Source organism: Calonectris borealis, chromosome 16, assembly GCF_964195595.1.
Source record: "Calonectris borealis chromosome 16, bCalBor7.hap1.2, whole genome shotgun sequence".
NCBI lineage: Eukaryota > Metazoa > Chordata > Aves > Procellariiformes > Procellariidae > Calonectris > Calonectris borealis.
This window is the reverse complement of record NC_134327.1, coordinates 18,506,492-18,531,645: the sequence shown is the minus strand read 5'-3', so window position 1 is coordinate 18,531,645 and position 25,154 is coordinate 18,506,492. Positions and strand designations below refer to the sequence as shown.

Here is a 25,154-nt window from a genome sequence, read left to right as displayed (position 1 = left end):
TCGACTGGAGAGCCAAGGAGTGATCAGCAAGACTCGCTCACCCTTTAACAGTCCCATATGGCCAGTGCGAAAGTCCAATGGAGAGTGGAGGCTAACAGTAGACTACCGTGGCCTGAACGAAGTGACGCCACCACTGAGTGCTGCTGTGCCGGACATGCTGGAACTTCAATACGAACTGGAGTCGAAGGCAGCCAAGTGGTACGCCACAATTGATATCGCTAATGCATTCTTCTCCATCCCTTTGGCGGCAGAGTGCAGGCCACAGTTTGCTTTCACTTGGAGGGGTGTCCAGTACACCTGGAACCGACTGCCCCAGGGGTGGAAACACAGCCCTACCATTTGCCATGGACTGATCCACACCGCACTGGAACAGGGTGAGGCTCCAGAACACCTGCAATACATTGATGACATCATCGTGTGGGGCAACACAGCAGAGGAAGTTTTCAAGAAAGGGGAGAGAATAGTCCAAATCCTTCTGAAGGCCGGCTTTGCCATAAAACGAAGTAAGGTCAAGGGACCTGCACAGGAGATCCAGTTTTTAGGAATAAAATGGCAAGACGGACGTCGTCAGATCCCAACAGATGTGATCAACAAAATAACAGCCATGTCTCCACCAACTAACAAAAAGGAAACGCAAGCTTTCTTAGGCGTTGTGGATTTTTGGAGAATGCATATTCCAAATTACAGTCAGATCGTAAGCCCTCTCTATCAAGTGACCAGGAAGAAGAACGACTTCAGATGGGGCCCTGAGCAACGACAAGCCTTTGAGCAAATTAAACAGGAGATAGTTCAGGCAGTAGCCCTTGGGCCAGTCTGGGCAGGACAAGATGTGAAGAATGTGCTCTGCACCGCAGCCGGGGAGAATGGCCCTACCTGGAGCCTCTGGCAGAAAGCACCAGGGGAGACTCGAGGTCGACCCTTAGGGTTCTGGAGTCGGGGATACAGAGGATCGGAGGCCCGCTACACTCCAACTGAGAAGGAGATATTGGCAGCATATGAAGGGGTTCAAGCTGCTTCGGAAGTGGTTGGTACAGAAGCACAGCTCCTCCTGGCACCCCGACTGCCGGTGCTGGGCTGGATGTTCAAAGGGAGGGTCCCCTCTACACATCATGCAACTGATGCTACGTGGAGTAAGTGGGTCGCGCTGGTCACACAACGGGCCCGAATAGGAAACCCCAGTCGCCCAGGAATGTTGGAGGTGATCACGAACTGGCCAGAAGGCAAAGATTTTGGAATATCCCCAGAGGAGGAGGTGATGCGTGCTGAAGAGGCCCCACCATATAACAAACTACCAGAAAACGAGAAGCAATATGCCCTGTTCACGGATGGGTCCTGTCGCCTTGTGGGAAAACATCAGAGATGGAAGGCTGCGGTATGGAGTCCCATACGCCAAGTTGCAGAAACTGCTGAAGGAGAAGGTGAATCGAGTCAGTTTGCAGAGGTGAAAGCCATCCAGCTGGCCTTGGGCATTGCCGAACGAGAAAAATGGCCAGTGTTTTATCTCTATACTGACTCATGGATGGTGGCAAATGCCCTGTGGGGGTGGTTGCAGCAGTGGAAGCAGAACAACTGGCAGCGCAGAGGTAAACCCATCTGGGCTGCCGCATTGTGGCAAGATATTGCTGCCCGGGTAGAGAACCTGACTGTAAAAGTACGTCACGTAGATGCTCACGTACCCAAGAGTCGGGCCAGTGAAGAGCACCAAAACAACCAGCAGGTGGACCAGGCTGCTAAGATCGAAGTAGCTCAGGTAGATCTGGACTGGCAACATAAGGGTGAATTATTTATAGCTCGGTGGGCCCATGACGCCTCAGGCCATCAAGGAAGAGATGCAACATATAGATGGGCTCGTGATCGAGGGGTGGACTTAACCATGGACACTATTGCACAGGTTATCCATGAATGTGAAACATGCGCTGCAATCAAGCAAGCCAAGCGAGTAAAGCCTCTTTGGTATGGAGGACGATGGTTGAAATATAAATATGGGGAGGCTTGGCAGATTGATTATATCACGCTCCCACAAACCCGACAGGGCAAGCGCTATGTGCTCACCATGGTGGAAGTAACCTCAGGATGGCTGGAAACATATCCTGTGCCCCATGCCACCGCCCGGAACACCATCCTGGGCCTTGAAAAGCAAATCCTGTGGCGACATGGCACCCCAGAAAGAATTGAGTCAGACAACGGGACTCACTTCCGAAACGCCCTCATAGACACCTGGGCCAAAGAGCACGGCATTGAGTGGGTCTATCACATCCCCTACCATGCACCAGCCTCCGGAAAAATTGAACGATACAACGGGCTGTTAAAGACAACACTGAGGGCAATGGGTGGTGGGACATTCAAGAATTGGGACACACATTTAGCAAAGGCCACCTGGTTAGTCAACACTAGGGGATCTGTCACTCGAGCTGGCCCTGCCCAGTCCAAACCCTTACGTGCTGTAGAGGGGGATAAAGTCCCTGTCGTGCATATGAGAAATATGCTGGGGAAGACAGTCTGGGTTGCTCCTGCCTCTGGCAAGGGAAAACCCATCCGTGGGATTGCTTTTGCTCAAGGACCTGGGTGCACTTGGGTGATGAGAAAGGATGGGCAAGTCCGGTGTGTACCTCAAGGGGATTTAATTTTGGGTGAAAATAGCCAATGAACTGAATTGTACTATGTTAGTTATTACATAGTACTGTATGTCATCACTTTTATGGTTACCATATGCCATATTAACAGCATTACAGTAAGAATCACCCAGATTAATTTAGGATGAACGCTGATGAAGCTGAGCAAGGTGCAACAATGATAGAACCAGACGAGCGCCCAGAACTGGCCTCCGCATGCAAGAGCCCGACACCACACACCATGTCTCCTGCCCTGCAAGACTGTTACGACAGGTGGAACCCGAAGTCATGGACTACATGAACTCAACGGACGTTTTAGAGGGATGGCCCATGGACTAAGGGAATGATATCTCTGTGTGTGTATATATCAAAAGGCAGGGAAAAGTAGCGGTGACTAATTGGAATGTATGGGAAAATGTGAGACCTGGGCATGATGTAGATGGTATAGAATAAGGGGTGGATATTGTCCTGGTTCCAGCTGGGACAGGGTTAACTTTCTTCCCAGTAGCTTGGGGGGTGTGCTGTGTTTTGGGTTCGGTGTGAAAGGAGCGTTGATGGCCCATTGATGCTTTGGCTGTTGCTGGGTGATGCTTGCACCGGGAGGGGGGAGCACAGCCGGGGTGGTGGACCCAGCTGGCCAATGGGGTATTCTATACCATGTGACATCATGCTCAGTATAAAAACCAGGTGTGTGGGGGGGGCTCGCCCCCCGTTCGTGACACGCGGTCGGCGGTCGGTGAGCGGTTCTGTTGTGCATTGCCTGCTTTGTGTATTCTGTTATTGTTGTTGTTCTCACTGTTATTATTACTGTTCTACTTCGTTTTATTTCAATTATTAAAGTGTTTTTATCTCAACCCGGGAGCTTTCCTACTTGTGCCCTCCCAATTCTCTCCCCCATCCCACCGGGGGGGGGGGTGATCGAGCGGCTGCGTGGCGTTTATTTTTGCTGGCTGGGGTTAAACCACGACACTTGTGCATGTCAGACTCCAGAGGTTCCTGCTCCAGAGGTTCCTGCAAGATGCAGATGAAGTGAATACTCTAGTATTAAGATAGTACCACATAAACTCTTTTCTAACAAGCCTCCCCTTAGGAACTGCAACCCCATTTAGACTTGTAGAGACTTGTCATCAAGTATGAGACTACGAAATCTTGTAAAAAATTAACCTAGAAATAATACCTCAAAAGTCATTGATACAAAAGTAATGTAAAGAGATGCAAAGCCAGCAGAAATCAAACCATTATAATGCCAGGATAATTATCAATCCTTTCTGAAAGTCTTTAAATGGATGATCAAGCACAGATTTTTTTTTTTTTTTATTACTATCTTCCTTGAATTGCCCTTAAATATAAAATACAGATCCTGTTTGATTTATGAGGATTAAAAATCTCTATTAATGGTACTGCAGGTGTTTTGCAATCAATGTAACAGTGTGTTGCCCAGGAATAAAAAACAGAGTCTCATTCACACACCCAGTGAGAGTTACCAGTCTGATGGCTAAAAGTTAAAGTGTGAACTCCTTTATTGAATAGGTGAATCAGGGGTCAAACCAATTAGCAGATAAGCTTTTATTCAAAAGGGAAGTTTAAGGGTTTTTGTGAAAGGGAAGATAAAGCTTTTTCTGTCAGTTATTGCAGTCTGTCTGAGAGAGGTTTCATCAACTGGAACACTGCACTGAAGCTGGGTGCTGCGTACTGCCAGTTTCTACCCCTGCTCACACAAAAAAGATTTGTTTCTTTGTGGAGCCACGTGTGTCTGCCAGGCCACTCACCACAGCCCTGAAGGGCCGGAATATTACTGGCGTGGTAGCATCCTGGTAACTGGACAGAGTAAGACTGAGAAAACAAGACGCAGTAATGGTTGGAAACTCATCAGAGATAACAGGAGTGTGGATAGAAACACAAAACTATCCTTCATAAAAAAACGCAAACCCTGTGCTCTAGTAAAACATCCACTGCAGGGTGTGTGTACACATAGTATTCAATTCATGCTTCATACCCAGGAGGACAGCATTGGTGAGAAAGGTGCAAGGAGAGCTTTAAAGGTCATCTAGTCCAACCCCCGTGCAATGAGCAGGGACATCTTCAACTAGATCAGGTTGCTCAGAGCCCTGTCCAACCTGGCCTTGAATGTTTCCAGGGATGGGGCATCTACCACCTCTCTGGGCAACCTGTGCCAGTGTTTCACCACCCTCATTGTAAAAAATTTCTTCCTTATATCTAGCCTGAATCTACCTTCTTTTACTTTAAAACCATTCCCCCTTGTCCTATCACTACAGGCTCTATTGAAGTCTACCCCCCATCTTTCTTATAAGCCCCCTTTAAGTATTGAAAGGCTGCAATAAGGTCTCCCTCGAGACTGGCTTGGCAACTACATCAGCCAGTTCCCTCAGGACTCTAGGATACATCTCGTCGAGTCCCATTGACTTATGTATGTTCAGGTTCCTCAGGTGGTTTCAAACCTGATCTTCTTTTACAGTGGGAGGGAGTTTGCTCCCCCATTCCCCACCTTGAGGTGCACTATTTTCCTGATGTCAGTGGCTGCAAATTAGCTGAGAACATTACTTATTTAGGTAAAGGGGCAGGTGGTCTGTGTACTTGCATGACGGTGCTTTCATGAATGTTTTCTGATCTTGCTAGTTCAAAGCCCTTCCATTTTCCAGAAATTTTAGGATGACTTTTCTTATTCTGGGGTTCAGACTGGAGTTGGACTTAATGTTGAACAGCTGATATAATAGGCTCCATCAAATGTGGAAAAGAATCCCGCTTTTTTGTGGTTGTTTTTTAACACACTCTGAACTCTGGTAAGGAAAAGGAAGAGCGGTTGAAAGAGTCTGTTATTTGAGAGTAATTGTCCTGGTTTTGGCTGGGATAGAGTTAAATTTCTTCCTAGTGCTGTGTTTTGGATTTAGAAGACATGATGAGAAGAATATTGATAACACACTGATGTTTTTAGTTGTTGCTAAGTAGTCAAGGACTTTTCAGCTTCCCATGCTCTGCCAGGTGCAGAAGAAGCTGGGAGGGAGCATAGCCAGGACAGCTGACCCAACTCGCCAATGGGGTATTCCATACCATATGACATCATGCTCAATATATAAAGCTGGGGCAAGAAGAAGGAAGGGGGGACATTCGGAGTGATGGCATTTGTCTTCCCAAGTAACTGTTACGTGTGATGGAGCCTTGCTTTCCTGGAGATGGCTGAACACCTGCCTGCTGATGGGAAGAAGTGATGAATTCCTTGTTTTGCTTTGCTTCCGTGCGCAGCTTTTGCTTTACCTATTAAACTGTCTTTATCTCAACCCACGAGTTTTCTCACTTTTATCTTTCCGATTCTCTCCCCCATCCCACTGCAGGGGAGTGAGCGAGCGGCTTAGTTGTCGGCTGGAGTTAAACACTGTAGTGTGCCTGTGTTTGTATGGTGAAGGTTTTCTACCTGAAGTATGATTTTGGTGGGCTGTGAGACTGTACTGGAGTAGCAGAGGTAAGAAGTGTCATCTTTGAAGGTAATGAAGCTGTAGCAAAACTATTGGGAAAAGCTAGTTTCTTCCTAGAATGATGCATGACAAAAATAGTAACAAGCAAAGGCACTTAAAATTGGATTTCTTTATGCAGTCTTCATACAGAGCTTTTGATATTGATTGATTTGTGGGAGGCAAGACAGCAGTGAGGAAAGAAAACTGGGGCTTGTCTAAACGGCTTCTTCACTGTAGGCAGGCTTCAAGCCATTGCGCTAAAACAGGTCTTTACTACAGTTTATGAACACAGAAGCTGAGCTGTCTGTAAGGAAAGTTTCAGTAGAAGTAAGGCAAAATTTGCTAAATTTGTTAAGTTTGCACCTCTGTATCTGATGCAAATAAGAGATTACTTGGCAGTGTTTACATCTCAAATGCGTGCCTGTGTATTAATGCAGGCCGTTGAGGTCTTTTCAGGGGTACTTCTGGACTGCAGGTCACATGCCTGAGTGGTACCGAGTCCCAGGATGAGCCAACTCCTGCTGACAGTTTAAGCTCAGAGGATGTGACAGAATGGAAACCATCTTTGTTGTGGACCCCAAATGGCAAAAGTGTGGATATGTTGCTGATGTCCCCCTGGCCCGGAGATGTGGGGAGTTCTGCCAACTATCCGGTAAGGATTCTGTTTTCTGCTGGAATGGGTTTCCAGATGGATTTAAAAAATGATTGCCTTTCTGCTTGCTGTGGCTATCTGCAGAAGGGCCCTCTGTTTGTTTGGATTTAACCAATGTAAGGGCTTTGGAGGATAACTGGTTAAACCAGCTTTCTCTCTATGGACATCACTAGCATTTGTGTAGAAAAGTAGAGGTTCAGTTAGTAAAGTTTATAGTGTAGTACTGTGCTCAGATCATGGAGCTCTATCTCTTGGAGATACTGTTCATTTGTACTCATTATTTTCTCAACTACATCTTTCTGAGTCTTACAGAATAGAGCCCCATGGGATCATGATGTTGTAGTTTGAGCACTCGAGTGGAAATGTTTGGTTTGCTGTCGCTTTGCCAAGGCAAAGCCCATTGCAGGATAATGGTCCCACAAAAAGCATTCTCAGTAGTCTTCTGTAGCCTTCACACTGCCAGGGTGTTGATGCTGTTTCAACAGAAGTAAAATTAATCCTAATCCTGGGATTTCTTTCCTGTCCGTTCTGGGCCAAGTAATCCCTGATCATTCGTTAACTGGTCCTGCTCTTACCTTCAGCCTAGGTAGGTTTCTTTTCCTCATTCCCATCTTTTTCTGAAGGAAACATCACAGTTGTGATAATCATGAAAAGGCTGAATTTTTACTCCATTAGATCTTGTACGTGTGTTTTTTCCTTGAACAAATATTATTTCATATAACAGCCTTTTCATTCCCCTGTTCTGTGTTGGTAGCTCTGAGCATTTAGTCTGGTCTACATGAGTCTACTGAACCCTGAAGTAGTGTTCGGAAGGAGGCCTTACCAGCGATTTCTTCAACAGTGTTAAAATAAAAGCTGCTTGCTCTGTTTTCTCTCCAGAGCAATCCAGGCTCAGAAGTTGGCTTAAATTACAGTGATGGAAAAGACCACTCCAGTTTCCAAGTCCTTTTTTCCCTTCAATTTTTAGATTGGCAGAGGAAACGTGTGTTGGACTTTCTCTTTGCGTACATCCTGGTGCTTCTCTCACCAGCTTTCTTTGCCAAAGACGGGCTACTGCTTAAAACTTGCATCAGAGGTGGATGCCAGTTTGTGTTTTTATGGGGCACATGGAAGGTAAAGGGGAAAACTGCAACTGAAATCCCCCAGGAGCAATTTTTCCTTTGGCACTGCAACAGCCCAGAGCTGTAGAAGTATCAGTGGTATAGGACCTCTGGAGTCTTCTGGTCCAACTTCCCACTTGAGTTCATGTTGTTGTGACTGGAGTGCAGGTATTTCTCCAGTGTGCCTTTGTCCCTCCCCACCCTGCATTACTGATACTCGTGAACTTCAGCTTTACAAAAGCAGGTGTGAGGTCTGTCGTGGACATCGAGGCTGAATCCTGTTCACTGGGACATCTGCATGTGCTGGAGAACGTTGAGAGTGAAAAACGTACAGTGGGTGAGTGGGTGTTCTGGTTCTTCTCCAGGGATGAAGTTAGGGGCAGACGGGGAGAAGGATTTGTGAAACAAGGAGAAGGACACAAGAACAGGGAGAAGATGACAGGTTCAGGGAAGCGGGACAGGCCTCAGGGCAGGTGCTGGGGCTGGGGCAGCTGCAGGGGCGAGTGTGGCGGGGCGGCGCAGGGAGGGTGCCTGTGCCCGGGGGGTTCTGTCTCTGTCTCCGTCCCTTCCCCTCTCTCGGGTCACTCCCAGGGCTGCCCCGGCCGGGCCTGGCTACAGCTGACCGGGAGCCTGTCGCACCGGGCAGTTTGGAGCCCCACCTGCCACCCCCGAGTGGCCGCGGGCAGGAGACACCCCCGCGCCCGCCCAAGGGCCTCGTGCCTCACGGCTGGCCCCAGCCCCAGGACTACAGCTCCCGGCATGCGCCGGGAACCACCGCGGCCGCCTGGCAGCCCCGTGCCCCAGGACTACAGCTCCCAGCATGCCCCAGGAGCCAGCATGGCTGCCCAGCAGCCACATGCCCCAGGACTACAGCTCCCAGCATGCCCCAGGAGCCAGCATGGCTGCCTGGCAGCCCCGTGCCCCAGGACTACAGCTCCCAGCATGCCCCAGGAGCCAGCATGGCTGCCTGGCAGCCCCGTGCCCCAGGACTACAGCTCCCAGCATGCCCCAGGAGCCAGCATGGCTGCCCAGCAGCCACATGCCCCAGGACTACAGCTCCCAGCATGCCCCAGGAGCCAGCATGGCTGCCTGGCAGCCCCGTGCCCCAGGACTACAGCTCCCAGCATGCCCCAGGAGCCAGCATGGCTGCCCGGCAGCCGCATGCCCCAGGACTACAGCTCCCAGCATGCCCCAGGAGCCAGCATGGCTGCCTGGCAGCCCCGTGCCCCAGGACTACAGCTCCCAGCATGCCCCAGGAGCCAGCATGGCTGCCCGGCAGCCGCATGCCCCAGGACTACAGCTCCCAGCATGCGCTGGGAACCACTGCAGCTGCCTGGCAGCCCCGTGCCCCAGGACTACAGCTCCCAGCATGCCCCAGGAGCCAACATGGCCACCTGGCAGCCGCATGCCCCAGGACTACAGCTCCCAGCATGCGCCGGGAACTACCGCGGCCGCCTGGCAGCCCCGTGCCCCAGGACTACAGCTCCCAGCATGCCCCAGGAGCCAACATGGCCGCCCAGCAGCTGCATGCCCCAGGACTACAGCTCCCAGCATGCCCCGGGAGCCAACATGGCCGCCCAGCAGCCACGTGCCCCAGGACTACAGCTCCCAGTATGCCACGGGGCGCCCCTTGTTTTCTGACCCTGCGGGGACACCGTCCCCCCGCTGGGCCCGGCCGCCCCGCAAGCCCCTTGGCCGCCTCCCCGGGGCTGCCGCAGTCCCTTAGCCCCGTGGAGCAGGGGCAGGAGGAGAGAGAAAAGGCCCAGCCAGCTGAGCAGGGGGTACAGCCAGGAAAGAGGGGACAGGCTGCAGGACAGAGAGGAAAGATAAGGCCAGGAAGCAGGACACGGCGATAGAAAAAAGAGACGGACAGGGAGCGGGAGACAGAGATGTAGAGAAAGAAAAAAAGAGCAACAGGCTAAAGGATGCACAGGGAGGAATTAGGAAATACAGACAGAGAACTGGACAGAGAAAGGCAAAAATAGTGAAAGGCTTTAGGGCAGAGAGAGTAGAATTTAAAAAAATAGGGACCAGGAGCCAGACAGAGAAAGAAAGAGGAAGAAAAAAATAGCAACAGGCTACAGGGCAGAAAGGAAGCAACTGAAAAACAGGGACCCAGAGCCAGGACTGGGGGAAAAAAGCTCACCTGGGGCGAGGGGAGTCACCCAGCTATTTCTTTCTTTGTTTGCTGGTTGGTTTTGCTTAAAAAAAAATACTATCTGAACTCTAAATACAATCTGCAAGGAAAAAGGAACCAGGCGTACCAGGGTGGACACATTTAAAGCCTGAACCCATTCAACAGCCGCACAAACCACCGCTCACTCCTGCTGTGCACACTCCAACATCTGCCTGCAGGTACAGGCAGCTGCCCTGTTTCTTGAGCGATCCCCAGGAACAGCACCACCAGGCAGCTCAAAAAACCTGCTGCCAGCAAAAACTTGAGAACAGCTTAATTCTGGGCAGTTTTTGCTCTTTTTAGTCCTGTTGAGGGGCAGGCCTGAGTCCCAAGACTGGTCCATGTTAGGCAGCCATCAGGAGATGGCTCAGGACCACGCCAGGGCTGGTGGTGTTGCTTTCTGGATCCCGTGGTGACGAAGGGCAAAGGCACAGGCTACCAGATCCCGGGGCTGGGTACATGTGCGAGGTGTCAGGGTCACCCCTGCTTGGTTTTTTCCAGCGAAGCCCCAGCTGGTGCTGGCCCGGGGCCAGGGCTCAAGGAGCCAGGCATTTCTGTGGGTGCTGCACCCCGCCAGGCCCGACTGTTGACTGCCCTTGGCTCGCCCCTGTTGTCTCCAGCTCTGCTTTCTGCCAGTGCTAATGGCACCGCAGAATGGCTTGCCTGCTCTCCACGGCTGTCCTGACCCACATCTGCAGGTCATACGTGGTGTCCATGTCACACAGCTGATTTGGGGGTGGCAGGTCTCTCTCACAGCACCCTGGGAATAGGGGCAAAGCAAACCCAATTGCCCCCATTCGATCTTTGTCCCCAGGGTGACCAAGCAGAGACATATCGTGTGCTGGAGTGTGTCCTGCAGGGAGGTGACAGCTGATTGCAGGACAACACTGAGACCCGCCTGATAACAAAGGCGCCTGGTGGCCGCAGAGCAGCCCAGGTGAGCTGGGTCTCTGGGAGGCCAGCAAAGCAGCCTTCCTCTGCCCCTGGTTTTGGTGAGAGATGGATCAGTGCAGAGATGTTTCTCAGGCATCCAGGCCTGACGAGGGTTTCCCAGTGCCCTCGTGAGACACCTGCTCCGGGGAGCACCTTCCCATAGAGCCGAGGCCGTATCCAGCCCCCCGGAGCTGGGTACAGCTGTCCTGAGGGGTCTTGCAGGGAGGACGGGCTCATCTGCCTAGTGGCTCTGGCACAGAAATGATGAGGTGAAGCCCTGTGGCCGTGGCTGGCGGGTTCAAAGTCTCCAAGGGCCTCAGCCTTTCTTCCTGGGAGTGTTTAACCCAGGCACTTTTTCAGGGTGTGAAGATAGATGCTGGTGATGTCCTGGTGGCTCCGTCTCACTCACACTTCCAAGTTGTGATGTCTGAGATCAGGGGCCATCTGAAGGCCCTGCCAGAGATCTTCAAGGAGTTTGTGTTCAATTTTTTGACATCTTAGAGCTACAATGTTATGGCTAGGGTTATGGGGTGCTAGGGTTACAGGCTGCTAGGGCTATAGGGTTCTAGAGTTATGCAGTGCTGGGCTAACAGTTTTCTAGGATTATATGCTAGTGTTACAGAGAGCTAGTGTGATTGGGTGCTAAGGATATGGGATGCCAGGGTTATAGGGTTCTGGGGTTACACTGTGCTAGGGTTATGGGGTGGTAGGGTTACGGGATGCCAGAGTGTAAGTGGGATAGGATTAAAGCCTGTTATTATTAGGGACAGGATCTGGGCTTTTTGGTCCTGGCTTCCTGGGGTTGTTATTTTTGCCTTATCTTGTGTTCTGGGTGGTCTTTTGCAGGGGGAGAGAGAGTCCTATTTTAGCTTATTTTTTTTCAGGGTTTGGATCGGGGCCTCTGGTTTGTGTATGATGTGTCTTCTGTTTTTTTTTTTTTTTCTGTGCTGGTGGTTTGTGTTACATTTTCTGTCTTGTAACAATCATTTTCACTCTAATATGGCCTACTACATCGGCCAGAGTAACTTCTGATGCAGTTCAACTCATTTCTATTGAGTGTTGGACTCTTTTAGATAGGTGTGGAGGACTTGCTGTCCATGGAGAACGACTGCCAGATGACTAACGGGCACTTCTGGCCCATAGATAATGACTGCTGGAGGACTAAGTGCACTTCTGAGTTTGTGGAGACTTCCAAATTCATGGTCATTTCTCCTGCCTTGTGGAAAAGCCATGGGAAGACACCAGCTGCATAGAAAGGCAAGTTTTCCCCAAGGGTACATGGCTTTTTGTTTTGCTTTTGAGAAAGAAACCTGCAAAGAGGCTGCTATTGTTAAGTTTAGTGATGTTTTGTAAAGTACTAGGTTGGGTATTGCATGACTACAAACATCACTGAAAAAAAAGTGGTAGTTTGTGTCTTCTGGATGCTTTGGTTTTGAACATGTGCTAATGGTGGTAGCTTCATACTGTTCTTAGGTCCTATCTCAAGGCTTACAGTGAAGTTCATCATCCATGATAGTGGATCTGAATCCATATTTCAAATAGACTTCTTGTCATTTTGAATTTTTTGGGGTCAACTTCTTGTCACATCTGATTTGATCGTCCTTGGTTTTGCCTTGTTACGTGGCTGGCGAAGAGCTCATAGGAGGAGCTGCCAGTCAGCGCTGCCATTTCCATGTTGGTCATTTGTTCTGGTGTTATCAGGGTTATCTTTGTAGAAGTCAGTTCTTTGCCAGCCAAGGAGGGAGACAAGGACGCTTGGCATAGAATTAACAAGGGAATTTATTATCTCTTACTACCTGTGCTGCGCCAGCCTAATGCATGGGGGACCCCAATACAGAGGAGAGCAGGGTTTATATATGTTACAGTGCAGTTGTGTAGACCCATCACATCACTCGTGTTAAGGAGTGGGCTAATCAGTTACTGTTGCTTGTGTAATCAATAAGTGCTTGTACCATGCAGGATCAGTACGTGCTTGTCCCGAGCAGGTGGTGTGGGCGTATGGTGGATGTGTTAATCTTCATTGTTCTAAACCGATGTCCTGTGCAGGTGTGTGGGGGGGTTATTCTGGATTCTGGTCGATTGCTCTTCTGGCTGTGGTTATATGCCTGGGTTTTTTTGAAAGGTATATCTTCTAGTGTTTTGTTGTCAGTATGGCATGTTCTCAGCTGGTAAGAGCTAGCTAGCTTAGGTTGGGTCTTAAGGTCACATCGTCCCTGAGGTAAAAGGTCATAGTCCCAGGTAGTGTTCATTCTTCTCAGCAAGTCATATTGCAGTTAGCATCTTGCCTTTCACATTGCCAATGGGTACTTCTGACTATGGGGGAACAATGCTTGCAGAGGATGGAGCCAGGGTGGAAAGGCACTTGCACCCTGGGGTGTTATTTCCTGGCACTCATGACACCAAAGCCCCTTCCAGAAGAATCCTTCATCGTCATCATCAGCCATGGCCAAAAAGGCCAAGGTGAAACTAACAGTAACCCTCTGGCCAGGGTTACACCCACCCAGCTTTCATAAACTCTCAAGAGCCTGCACGCCATTGTTAGAAATAACAGCATTGAAAAAGGTGATAGTAAATACATCCAGGGACATAGAAAGTATTACAAATGCTACAGTAGACTGTAGCATAAAAGCCTTACAAATAGAGGTCAAATCTATATCTCCAATGGTAATACAAATCCAATTAGTGTTAGACTGTATTAACTGCTCAAGGAGGGGGTTGTGCACTCGTAAACACCAGCTGTTGGTTTTACGGAGACCAAGGCAAAAGAGTAGAAACAGATGAAATGAAAACCCAAAGCCACCTTAAAGTTTTTCAAAAACATCTGTGAGGCAATGCAGGCTGTCTCAGGAGCGAGTAAGGCCAGACACTAGCATTTGAACATGGTTTGAAGGACTTGCAACAATCTCTCCCTTCTCAAGCCTGCAACCTGCCTTGCCATAAGAAATGCACATCCACAGGTGGGAGAAGTTGCACCTTCTGGAGTGGAGACAAGGTCAGGAGACTCCACTTGTAGAGCTGCCATCCTGCACTGTGTGCTTGCTAGTGACACGTGCAAATGCAGAGCTGTCCTTGCTGCTGAGGAGGTGAAGGGGATGATGCTGCTGCAGCCAGAGGGTGTGGGTAGCTTTGTAGCTCCAGGGTTCAGCTGATGTGTCCAAACCCAGGAGCGCAGGTGAGGGGAGACAGCCCCATGTCCTCCCTCGGGCAGGGTGTGGCGGATAAAGGAACTTGCCTGGGTGTGGCCCTGAAGAGGGGAGGGAAGGCTTCAGCTTCAGCTTCTCCTTTCCTCTGTTTTGTGGCCCAGCAGAGCAGCTGGTGCTTTGCAGCCAAGACAAAGCACGTGGGTACGCGCTGCAATGGCACAGACTGCTGGAAAGAGCAGATGTCCTGCCACTCTCAGGATGATGCCGATTCCTTTGGCATTAGTCTTCACAAAGAGAAGATGCACACACTTGCTGAGGAAGGAGGGCTCTTTTGGGAAAAGCGCAACAGCGTGAAGGGATGTGCCCAAGGAGTGGAGCTGTGCTGTGGGCAGGAGGAAATGCCAGGAACTTACCAGCACTCTCAGATATCCCCAGGATGAGGAGCACTCCGGGGTTAGGACTGCTAATTTGTCTCTGCTTAAGCAGTGCTATCCCTCAGGGCAGAGCGCCGCCTCTTCCATGCTCCCTGGAGCCTGAAGCACAGCTGTCCCAGCTTAAACCTTGGTGCTGGCCTTCCTTTTCTCAGGATCAGGAGTGTTTGAGTTGGCAGGGAAGAGAACAAGGGGCTGGTGTCTTCTCTCAAGCCTTGAAGGACTGAGAGGACAAAGAAACAAAGGTGAGCTGCCATGCCTGTATCTGCAGAGAGCCCATCCTCCTGTCCAAGCAGAGCGCATTGCAGCCAGCTCTTCCCAGGGCCAGGAGAGAGCTGGGGGACGGATGGCTCAGCTGGAGGCTGCTGGTCAAGAATCCCCCAGGGGCCCCTGAAACACCCCCCTCCCCACAGACGAACTGGGAGCAGAGCCCCCCTCACCTGGGCCGGACAGGAGCTCAGTGCCAGTCTCCTTCCTCCTCCCCGCCAGCCCCCACTGCCCTTGCTCACCCTCACAGATGCACTGGATCTTCTCCTCGCGCTGCTCCACCTCATGCTGCCCAACAAGCCCTAGGGACGCGCAGCCCATCAGGGACTCTGCTGCCTGGCCCGCCCAGCAGCAGAACTCCCCCAGGCAGGGCTGACCCTGGGGTGCTCCCAGGGCGCAGCATCAGGGGTGTGGGTCTGACAGGCCTCCTGCCAACCCCACCTGTGCAGGCAGGGGTGGGAGCAGGTGACAGGGTGCCCCACAGGTGCCTGTGCCCTGCACCTGGCCGTCAGGGCTCCTGACTTGCTGCCTCAGGACAGAGGGACCCCAGGACAAGGCGGGGCCCCGGGGCTCATGGCTCACCGATGAACCTCACAGCTTCCCACCGCAAGGACTCCTGCGGGCTCTGCAGGTATGGCCAGCTCTGGCACAGGTAGTCCTCGGTTCTGCTCCTGTTCCTGGCCAGCTGGAGAGAGAAGGGTGCAGGGCTGGCGCAGAGCTGCCCCCGAGCCGGACCATCACCCTGCCCAGCGCCACCCTCCCCTTCCTTCCCCCCACCAGGACATTCCCAGCTTCCCACTGGGAGTGTTGAGGTTGAGAGGGAGCAGAGTGCTCTCAGTGGATGCTGAAGTGCCATCCTGGTGGCAGGGTCCTCTTCAGGACTCCAGCAGGGAGCGAGGAGCCAGGAGCGGAGCTGGCCAGTGCTGGAGGAAAGGGAGCAAATGTGGAGTACCCAGCTGCAGGCTCTGGGCTGCAGTGGTAGGGGGGCACAGCTCTCCATCCTGCACGCTGGGCACAGGGCAGAGCTTGCCCAGGCCAGATTCTGGGGGCATTGGGGCTGTGCTCACCAGGCACTAGCCGATCCTCCATGCCTGTGCTGTCTTGGCTAGGTGCACGAGCTGCAGGGGTGCTGAGGAGGGCTTCCTGAGAGGCCTGCCAAGCAGCAGAGATGCCACCACTGACTGCCTGGGGTGGAAGACTCTGCATCCTCCCTTGCCTTGGCAAGGCTCAGAGACTGTCCCGTCCCATGTGGGGAAGATGCAGCAGCTGGGGACTGATGCTGCGACTGGGTTCAACACCCTGGGGGGAGAAGAGGGCAGCTGCCACCTCAGGCACCTTGTGCTGCTGGGGCAGTGGGACAGATCCCCAAGCGTTTCTGAGCAGTCGCCAAGGCCAGGAGGAGGTTGAAGTGCTGCAGTCGCTGAGGCACTAGGGCAGGACTCGGCCAGAAGCGCCTGGCATAAGGACTCCCAGCACACGTGCAGATCCCTGTCCCGCTCGGTTGCTGCTCCAGAGCCCAGCACCCAAGATGCAGGACCAGTCCCCTCCCCTGGCTGCGTCCCACACAGTCCTGCCCAAATCTTCCCTCCCCAGACTGGGGGTGCTGTGGGATGTGCTGGAAGCCCTTCGGGACTTGAACATTTGGGCCTTGATGGCCCTGGACTGTTGCTGATCCCTGTGGGACCAGGCAGGGCAGGTCTGGGAAATGTCCCTGGCCAGTTTCTTGGCCCCTGCCAGCTCTGGAATGGCTGGGACCCTTCCCATGGGCTGTGCTGGCACAGAGCTGTGTGGAGGGGTCAGGGTGGGGAAGGGACCCACCTCCCTGTCCATCCGGGCACCAGGAGCATAGCAGACATAGCAGGAGCAGAAAGGCAGCAGTGGGCACACTGCAGACATGGAGGGGGGGTCTGCCTGGTCCACAGGGACTTGGCAAGCTGGACCTCACAGTGACACATCTTCGAAGTGTCCGGCTGTCAGCAGCCCTGGCCCCTGGTGCTCGGGCCCACCCAGGGGGTGCCAGCATCACCGTCCCCAAAGGACTGGTCAGTGCGTTGGGAATTCCAACCTCATCCACGTGCTCATCCTGGTCATGCAGGTGGAACAGCAGCGGGAACAGGCTCTTGCAGCCCTCCCGCTTCATCTTCTTTTTTTCACTGCCCACCACAAACCCCATCGTGTCTTAAAAGAGACAGATGGAGAGCTCCCGCACGGCACTCGACTCCTGGTGGGAGGGAGGGGAGAAGGACCCCAGCTGCCCCAACCCCATGGAGACCAAAGGGGCCAGCCTGGATGACATGGAGATGGACATGCCCAAGTCTGCCCTGAGCAGCTGTGGGCAGACCTGCAGCCTGAGTGAAATGGCCCCAGGCAGCCCTGCTCCACAGTGAGCAAGCTGAGTCCTGCAGGTCAGCCCAGGGGCTGCGCTGGGTGCGCAGGGGCTGGGGTCCCCGGGGCTGGGGGCCAGAGAGGGAGACCCTGCAGTGGCTGGGAGGGCTGAGGGGATGCTGCCAGGGCAGGGTGCACATCCACAGGGCTTGGCACAAGGACAGGGCACATCAGCGCAAGGCCTGGTCCCACCACCGTCGTCCCCCCTGTGGCAGGGAGGCCAAGCCAGGGCGAGTCTCTGCAGAGGGAGGTGGGGAGCTTGGGGCTGTCCTGCAGCAGCAAGACCGGCTTCCCCAGGCTCTTTTGCCTCTCCCGTCTGGGGGGACATGTTTCGCTTCCCCATTGCCCCCAGGCAGAATGGAGGGACAGAAAGGGGCATCCATGGGGCATGGCCTCTCCCTTGCTCCCAGGCCCACTCCTGGCTCTCTGCTCTTCTCAGCCCCAGCCACAGTGAGCGCTGCAGGGGGGGAAGCGGCATGGAGCCGCCAAGGGCAGTGACGGGGCTGCTTTGGCACAGGGCCATGGTCTGGGGACTGCGGGGCACAATGTCCCCTGGCAGAGCACGAGGGCTGTGGTGGGAGGCACGAGTGCCAATGCCAGTGGGCACAGGCAGGGGCCAGGGCCATGCACACACCCTGCGGCCCTGCTAACAGGGCACCAGCCTTTCTTGCCAGAGAGTGGCTGGAGCTTGTCAGCCAGCACCAGAGCAACAAGACTGGGTGTCTTCCCCTCCAGGAGCCGGAGCATGTTTCTGAGCACAGGCAGGGCTGCCACAGCGGTGTCGCTGGTGGCACCCTGCAGCTGCTCCGTGATGTAAGGCAGCAGGATGAGTGTTTTCCTTGCCTGTGTGAAACACATCCCTTTTCGTAAAGCAGTGACCAATTGCATGGGCAAAAACCCTCTACTTGAACACCAGCCTCCCCTCTGGCTTCTTGAGAGGCAGTATGGGGGTTACCGGGGCAAGGTCCTGGCAGGCAGGGCTCACCAGCAAAGCCATGGGGACATGGGACAGCAGGGCACAGAGGGAGAGGACAGACAACACAGGCTCCTCGCCAGCCCATTGGCCACCCCCTTCTCCACAGATCTGCATGGGCAGGCTGGTGAGTGACCAGCGCTGTTTGGAAAGGTGCCTGAGCTGCAAGCAGTCCCTGCTGCGGTAGCTTTGCTTCACACCAGGGCTCAGTGCCCCAGAGCCAGGCTCTGCAGACCCTGAAGCTTGTGCACAGGGGTACGGTGCAGCGCACGGACCCCCATGCCAGCCCCATGCATGTGGTGACCCCTCCACAACCGAGGGCTGCTGCCTCGGCACCCAGAGGCAGCTGGCCTGGCCCTGTGCTCGGGCTTGTCACTCTGCTGCCGGGACCCCTGCCTGGCCCAGCGGGATATGCTGCCAGCGAGAGCCCTTTCCCATGGGCACTGGTGCTTCTCTCCTTGTGCCGCACAGCCAAGGGCCTGGCCCGAAGAATGTGGGGGCAGAGGAAAGGGGAGGCAGCTGGGGAGAGCTGGCAGCAGCTGCCACGGCTCCTGATGCCCAGCCATGTCCAAGCCGCTGCGTTCGTTACTGTCGTGATTTAACCTGGCAGGCAGCCAAATACCACGCAGCCGCTCACTCCCCCTCCTCCCCCCCCAGTGGATGGGGAAAGAATCGGAAGGGTAAGAGTGAGAAAAACTCATGTGTTGAGATAAAGACAGTTTAATAGAACAGAAAAGGGAAAATAATAATAATAATGATAGAATATACAAAATGAGCGATACACAATGCTCACCACCCGCGCTGACCGATAACCAAGCAGCGATCGCTACTTCCTGGATCACGCCTACCCTTCATATACTGAGCATGACGTCACATGGTATGGAATACCCTGTTGGCCAGCTGGGCCAGCTGTCCCGGCTATGTTCCCTCCCATCTTGTGCACCTGGTAGAGCATGGGAGCTGTCCTTAACTAGCAGGGTACTTAGCAACAACTGAAAACATCAGTGTGTTACCAACATTCTTCCCATACTAAATCTAAAACACAGCACTAGGAAGAAATTTAACTCTATCCCAGCTGAAATAAGGACAGTTACCCACCACCCACTGCTCCACCGAGGCTGCTGGCAAGTGATTGCCCCCTCCGTGACTGCCAAACTAACAGTCCTGTCAAGTTTCCTTTCCTTTCTGAATTGCTGGAGCAGAGCTGTGATGCAGTCTCTCCTGTTTCTGACTCCTCTCCAGGCTGTTTGCAAATGCATCGCTCCGGCACAGGCTACGGACTTTCTGACTGCTGTCCTGGACAGCTTGCTGCGTGTCAGACTCACATGTGTGAAGGCAGCGTGGAAGTGGGTGTTCATCTTCCTGGTGGAATGCAGTAAGGAAATAGTCCAGGAGGTAAAGGAGAACCTTTTTTCCATTTGACTTTGTCTTTTCTCCTGTTGGCTGTTGCACTACACACTGTGCAGTTGACATGGGCTCAAGAAATGCTGCCTGTGTGCCGAGCCGACGCGCTACTGATGGTCTGAGTTGTGCATTAGCACCTGCTACTGGCGTCTGCTCCATCTGGTGACAAGGATATGGGCATTTCTTGCCCAAAGTCTCCCATTGTCCAGGTCATTCCCCTGAGTGAGACAGTTATAACTGGGAGGCACCAACCTTGCCGTTCCTCCCCTTCCTCCGGGGTCACTGTCAGTCCTCCCTGCCCTGGGACCCACTCCATCCTGCTCTTTCTTCACTGGTCCCCAGTTCCCTCTACTCTGAGATTTGCTGGGCACGCTAGGTTTTCCACAGGTTGGATACTTGTTCATTGCTCTCCTTGCTTTCCCCGTCTGTGGTGTTACCCAGCCTGCGAGGTGCCCTTCCTTCAGCCACCAGTTGCTGCCCGTTTGTAGCCTGGGAGCCTCTGGCCTCATGCTCTGCCTGCCCTTCAAGGCTCCTGTTCTCCTCCACTTGCGCTGTGCTGCGCTCCACTTGGGCTCTAGGGCCACCAGCAGCTCGCTCAGCCCAGGCTAACTCTGCAGTGTGGCTGTCTAATGCTGGCAGTGACAGCAACCACGGGTGGCAGCCCATAGGATTGCGCCCAGCTGAGCGCCGTTAGGCGGCTGCTGTTACAGCCAGGGCAGGGCGTCCCTGTGCTGTCCCTGCAGAGCCCGCGGCCGCTCCAGGCGGCGGGAGCGCCACATCCGTGGGCTGCGGGGTCACCCCTTGCTGCTTCCCCAGGCACAGAGCAGGGATGGGGCCAGAGGTAGGCAGCCACGGGAGAAGCTAAGTTCTTCCACAGGATGAGAGACCTGGCTGCCTATTTGTCCTTATCGTGGCCATGGCTTCTAGCTGTGAAAGGCTCAAAGAAAGATGCCTTCCTTTGGGGGAAGGTCCTGTGTGTGGGGAAGGGGTTGGCGCTTTGGGAAAGGAGGGTAGAGGCAAGGAAAAGTGTCCTTGGAGAAGTGGGTTCCTCTGGAAGGAGTCACGTGCCTTTGCACAGGCCCTGCAAAGCGTCTTCAGGGTCTTGAAGAGCGTGTTTGATTTTGTTTTTGCATCGCTACAGACACATGGGGAGAGTTATTCAAGTGCTGGGTATGAAATGTGTCTGTGTCCTCTGTGTGCACAGAGGGCACGCAGCTGCTCATGCGGCTGGGCCCAGGCACATGCAGTGACTGAGGCTCCGCGTGTGAGTGCGTGCATGCATGCGTGTGTGTGTGCGCACACACACACAACTGCCAAGAGCACGCTTAGCTCCAGACATGAGCCAGGGTCAGGCAGGGTGGAAGGGGTGAGGTTTCGAGCTAGATCTGGACTCTGTGTCGAGGGAACAGGCATTGCTTGTGTGTTGAATGACTGTCTGGGCCCCACAGGATGGAGTAAAGGATGCACCGAGCCCTTCTTTCTCCTCTTCCATTCAGGTGCCAAAATCCTGAACACCCTTTACACCTACATCCCACACGCCGTTGTCTCTCCATGCGGTGTTTCTCCTCACCCTCTTTCACCGTGAGCCCGTGATCAGCAGTCTCCTCCAGAAAGGTCTGCCCATGGACAGGTACGTGCACTACCCACTTCCCCCACAGTAGTCAAAGAGAGACCCCGCAGCTTGCTTGTACTGCGGGGGTCTGGTTAAGAAGCAGGTCTTTTTTCTGCCTGAACTGTCTTGAGTGTTACAAGACTGCGTGCTTGTGTCTCTTGTGAGTGGGGCGTTGTAAGCCCCGTTGCAGATGAGGAGGTTTGAGGGCAGTGCAGGGCTGCGAGGATACGGGCTCAGGGGTGAACGTCTGTTCCCTTGCAGTGACACGGTGGAGCTGTGGAGGAGCCTGGGGAGAAGCATCCTTGGGATTCAGGTCCTGAGGTGCTTAGTGGAGAAACTAAACAGAGCAGGAAACAACTGCCTGGGAACTGACTCCTCCACTTGTGAGCAGCACAACCGTCAGACTGCTCTAGAGACTCTGATGGAATATTCAACGGCAGACACATTTCTGCAGCTTTGCATCTGCTTTCTAATTCATACTTCGGCATGAGGGAGTCAGGTGCCCTTTACGGATGCCCGCGGAGACTCCCAGGGCACTGTGCTGCGCCAGCCTCAAGGAGTGTGGGGAGCCAGGACAGTTTTGTGCTCCTGAGCCACAAGGCTGTCGCAGAAGTGACAACTGCAGACAGTAACCCCCCGCCCCAGGCAGGTGGGGGAACCAGGCGGTGGGAAGAGGCCTTGCCTGAACAGGTGGTTCTTGGTCACATTTTTCTGTATATCACCCGTGCTATCTCCGAGGTGGTGCTTGCTCTGAGGAGCACAAAGGAGCTCAAGCAACTGCTTCCTCACCTCCTTCCCAGCCTCCTGAGGTGGGTCAGTGGAACACTGGGCGAGGACAGGCTGCTTTCCCCCATGAGCTGCTGGAGAGGGCTGTTCCTCAAGGACTGAGTGCTTGAGGAGAAGTCCTGCAGGTCAGGAACTGGAGGGGCAGGTGGAGTGGTTGGCTTCAGTTCCCCTTGCCAAGATATGTGCATTCGTGGGGCTGTGGGAGCATTTTGCCTGCCCCGCTTCCTAAATGTGCAAACAGGTCGTCATGGTTGGTTTTACTTCTGCTCCTTCATGGAGAAACTCCAGCTCCCGGGCAGGAAGGTCTTACTCAGCTCGTACTGCGGATGGCTGTCATCTTGCCTCCTGCATACCCTTGCATGCACAATAGCATTGCACTCCCTCAACGGACCCCCGCTGGGGGGAGCATGACTCTCGTGGGCACTGGCGTAATTCTTCATAAAATACTGGTGGGAAGAAGTATTTGGTTGTCTAGCATGGAGTCAGTCTAGGGACGTGCGTTTTCTTCTGCTTCAGTGGGTTTGGGGCATGAAGAAAATTCCAGTGTCGTTAGCTCCAGTCTTGAAGGCTACGAAGCTTCATTTCAGGGGTATTTAGATCTGCTAAAGATAAATCTTCCCCTATCATGCTGTGATTTGAGATTTCTTTGCGTTTGTGTGTTTTCATTTGTTTTGTTTTGTTTGACTGTGTTTTGATTTGTTTTGTGTTTTGTTTCTTTTGCCAGGCTTTTCCTTTTGGCTTTAGAGTTGGTGCTAGGCAAATGCATGGCAGACAAATGGATGCGGTTGCTGTCCTGGTTCCAGCTGGGACAGGGTTAACTTTCTTCCCAGTAGCTTGGGGGGTGTGCTGTGTTTTGGGTTCGGTGTGAAAGGAGCGTTGATGGCCCATTGATGCTTTGGCTGTTGCTGGGTGGTGCTTGCACCGGGGGAGCACAGCCGGGGTGGTGGACCCAGCTGGCCAATGGGGTATTCTATACCATGTGACATCATGCTCAGTATAAAAACCAGGTGTGTGGGGGGGCTCGCCGCCGGTTCGTGACACGCGGTCAGCGGTCGGTGAGCAGTTGCATTGTGCATCGCCTGCTTTGTGTACTCTGTTATTGTTGTTGTTCTCATTGTTATTATTACTGTTCTACTTCGTTTTATTTCAATTATTAAACTGTTTTTATCTCAACCCGGGAGCTTTCCTACTTGTGCCCTCCCGATTCTCTCCCCCATCCCACCGGGGGGGGTGATCGAGCGGCTGCATGGGGTTTATATTTGCTGGCTGGGGTTAAACCACGACAGTTGCTCATGAATCGGGCAGTGTGGGCTCACTTGGAAGACCCCCTGGCTCACCCTGAGGGGGTGTGTCTCCTGACCAGGTAAGAGCCCCAGGGATGCATCTGGCAATCCCCTGAGCCCAGGGAAATGGCTGCTGGGGCCCTTCCGGCATGCCTGGGAAGCCATCCTGAGCTGAAGAATAGTGTCTGCATCAGCGCAAATGAATTTTGGAGACCTGGCCTGTGGCCTTCCTGGGCAACTGTGTGTCCCTCGCTTGTGCTCCCTTGCGCAGCGTCCTGCTCCGCGCTGGGCTCGTTTCACCCTGTCTGGTGCACGCCCTCACGCCATGGCTGGATTCCTGCTCAGTTAACCTGGTGGTGACAGCTACAGCTTTCTTTGCTGAGGTAAGGCAGGGGGTGGGGAAGGAAGGGTTCACAGGTATCTTCCTTCTGTGAAGGAAGGGTATCTCAGTTCTACTGAGGTACTGCTGCTTGGGATGTCTTTTTTTGTGGGAAGATCCCTGCAGAAAGGGTCCCTGGTGCAGGGCGGCCAGGGGAGCGCCTGGCTGGGACCAAGTCCCCATGGCGCTGCCTGTGTCGTTCCAGCTCTCTTGGGACTGCAAGTGTGACAGGGACCTGTGGGTGAGGCAGGCACTAGAGGACTCCCTCTGTGATACCTGGGCCCAGCCAGTACCAAGGAGTTAATTAAATAAAGCTCATCACAAAATGCCTAAAGGGGAGTGTATCTTTTTTTTCCCTGATGGCACCCTCGTGGTTGGCAGGACCACATGTGGGTGACACGGAGGGGGGGGCTGCCAGCTGCATGGCCCCTCTCAGATCTTCCCGGGCAGGGGATAATGGAGTCATGCCAGGACAGACCCCAGAGCAGGGGTCTCCCCATGGGGTCCTGGGGACTTGCCGTGCCCTCCCACTGCCCATGGGGATCCCATTGACACCCACCCCCCCACCACGGCATGACCACCTCCAGCACCAGCTAGGGCTGGCGCAGGGAACAGCCCAGGACAGCTCTGACTGTGCCACCACAGCAGGCTTTGGCCCCCGGTGTCCACCACACTGGGACCCCCCACAGCACTTGCCCAGGGACACAGTGCAGGGGTAGCAGGGGAAAAGGAGGACACTGGGGGGAGCAGGGGGCACTGGGGGATGGGTGGGGGGAACCCAGGAGTTTACAGGAGTGTGGGCAGGGGGCAGAAGGGGGGCACTGGGGGACGAGTGGGGAATGTCGAGGGGATCTTAAAGGGCCAGCAATGGCACAGGGGCTGAGCAGGGGGATGGAGTGTAGCAGAGGCGTCTGGCTGGCCCATCGGACCCCTGCCCGTTAACACAGGCCCCACTGGTGCTGCTCCCCAGCCCCGGTGGGCCTGGGTACATCTGCATGGGGCAGATGATGTGGTTTTGTCCCTCGGGCTGCTGTGCACACCGGCCCCGCTGCGAGCGTATATGAGTCTCTGGTCCCCTGTCCCAGGGGTCCCACCGTACGTGTGATCCAAACTGAAGACTGCAAAGTTTGCTCAAACACAACCCGTGCTCCCGCCTTGCACAGTCATGTTCCTTGACAGAGGTGAGGATGGAGCTGTAAGAGGGAGTCGAGCTCCTTTCTGGGTTGAACACCACGCTGAGAGGGGCTCCTGCTGTGGAAGGGGCACCAGCGAGGGCTGAGGTGCCGGGACCAGGAGTTTCCCTGGGCACCTGCAGTGCCGAGGGCTCCGGCAGTCCTGGGAGCTGAGTGTGCCAAGCAGCTGAGCTGGATGTGCTCCACAGCAGGCGTTTGTATGAGGGGGGCTCGGAGGGACCCCGTCCTGCCCCACTGCTGCAGGGGGTCGGTCCCAGGCACGTGAGCCCTGGCTCCCTGCACATTGGGCTTTGCACTGCCCTCAAATGGTCTGAGCCTCCTCCCAACCCCACCGAGCTTCTCAGCCCTGCTGGTA

At 53.8% G+C, this 25,154-nt stretch overlaps 1 long non-coding RNA gene across 1 annotated transcript in view; it reads left to right on the top strand.

Moving 5' to 3' along the window:
* LOC142089323 (uncharacterized) overlaps positions 1-23,117 on the top strand; it is a 36,779-nt gene extending 13,662 nt beyond the window's left edge. The window contains exons 2-4 of the long non-coding RNA XR_012676170.1: positions 19,385-19,537; positions 21,043-21,176; positions 21,420-23,117. This is a non-coding gene — a long non-coding RNA (uncharacterized LOC142089323). The remainder of the gene's footprint in view (positions 1-19,384; positions 19,538-21,042; positions 21,177-21,419) is intronic.
* Positions 23,118-25,154: the final 2,037 nt, after the last annotated feature.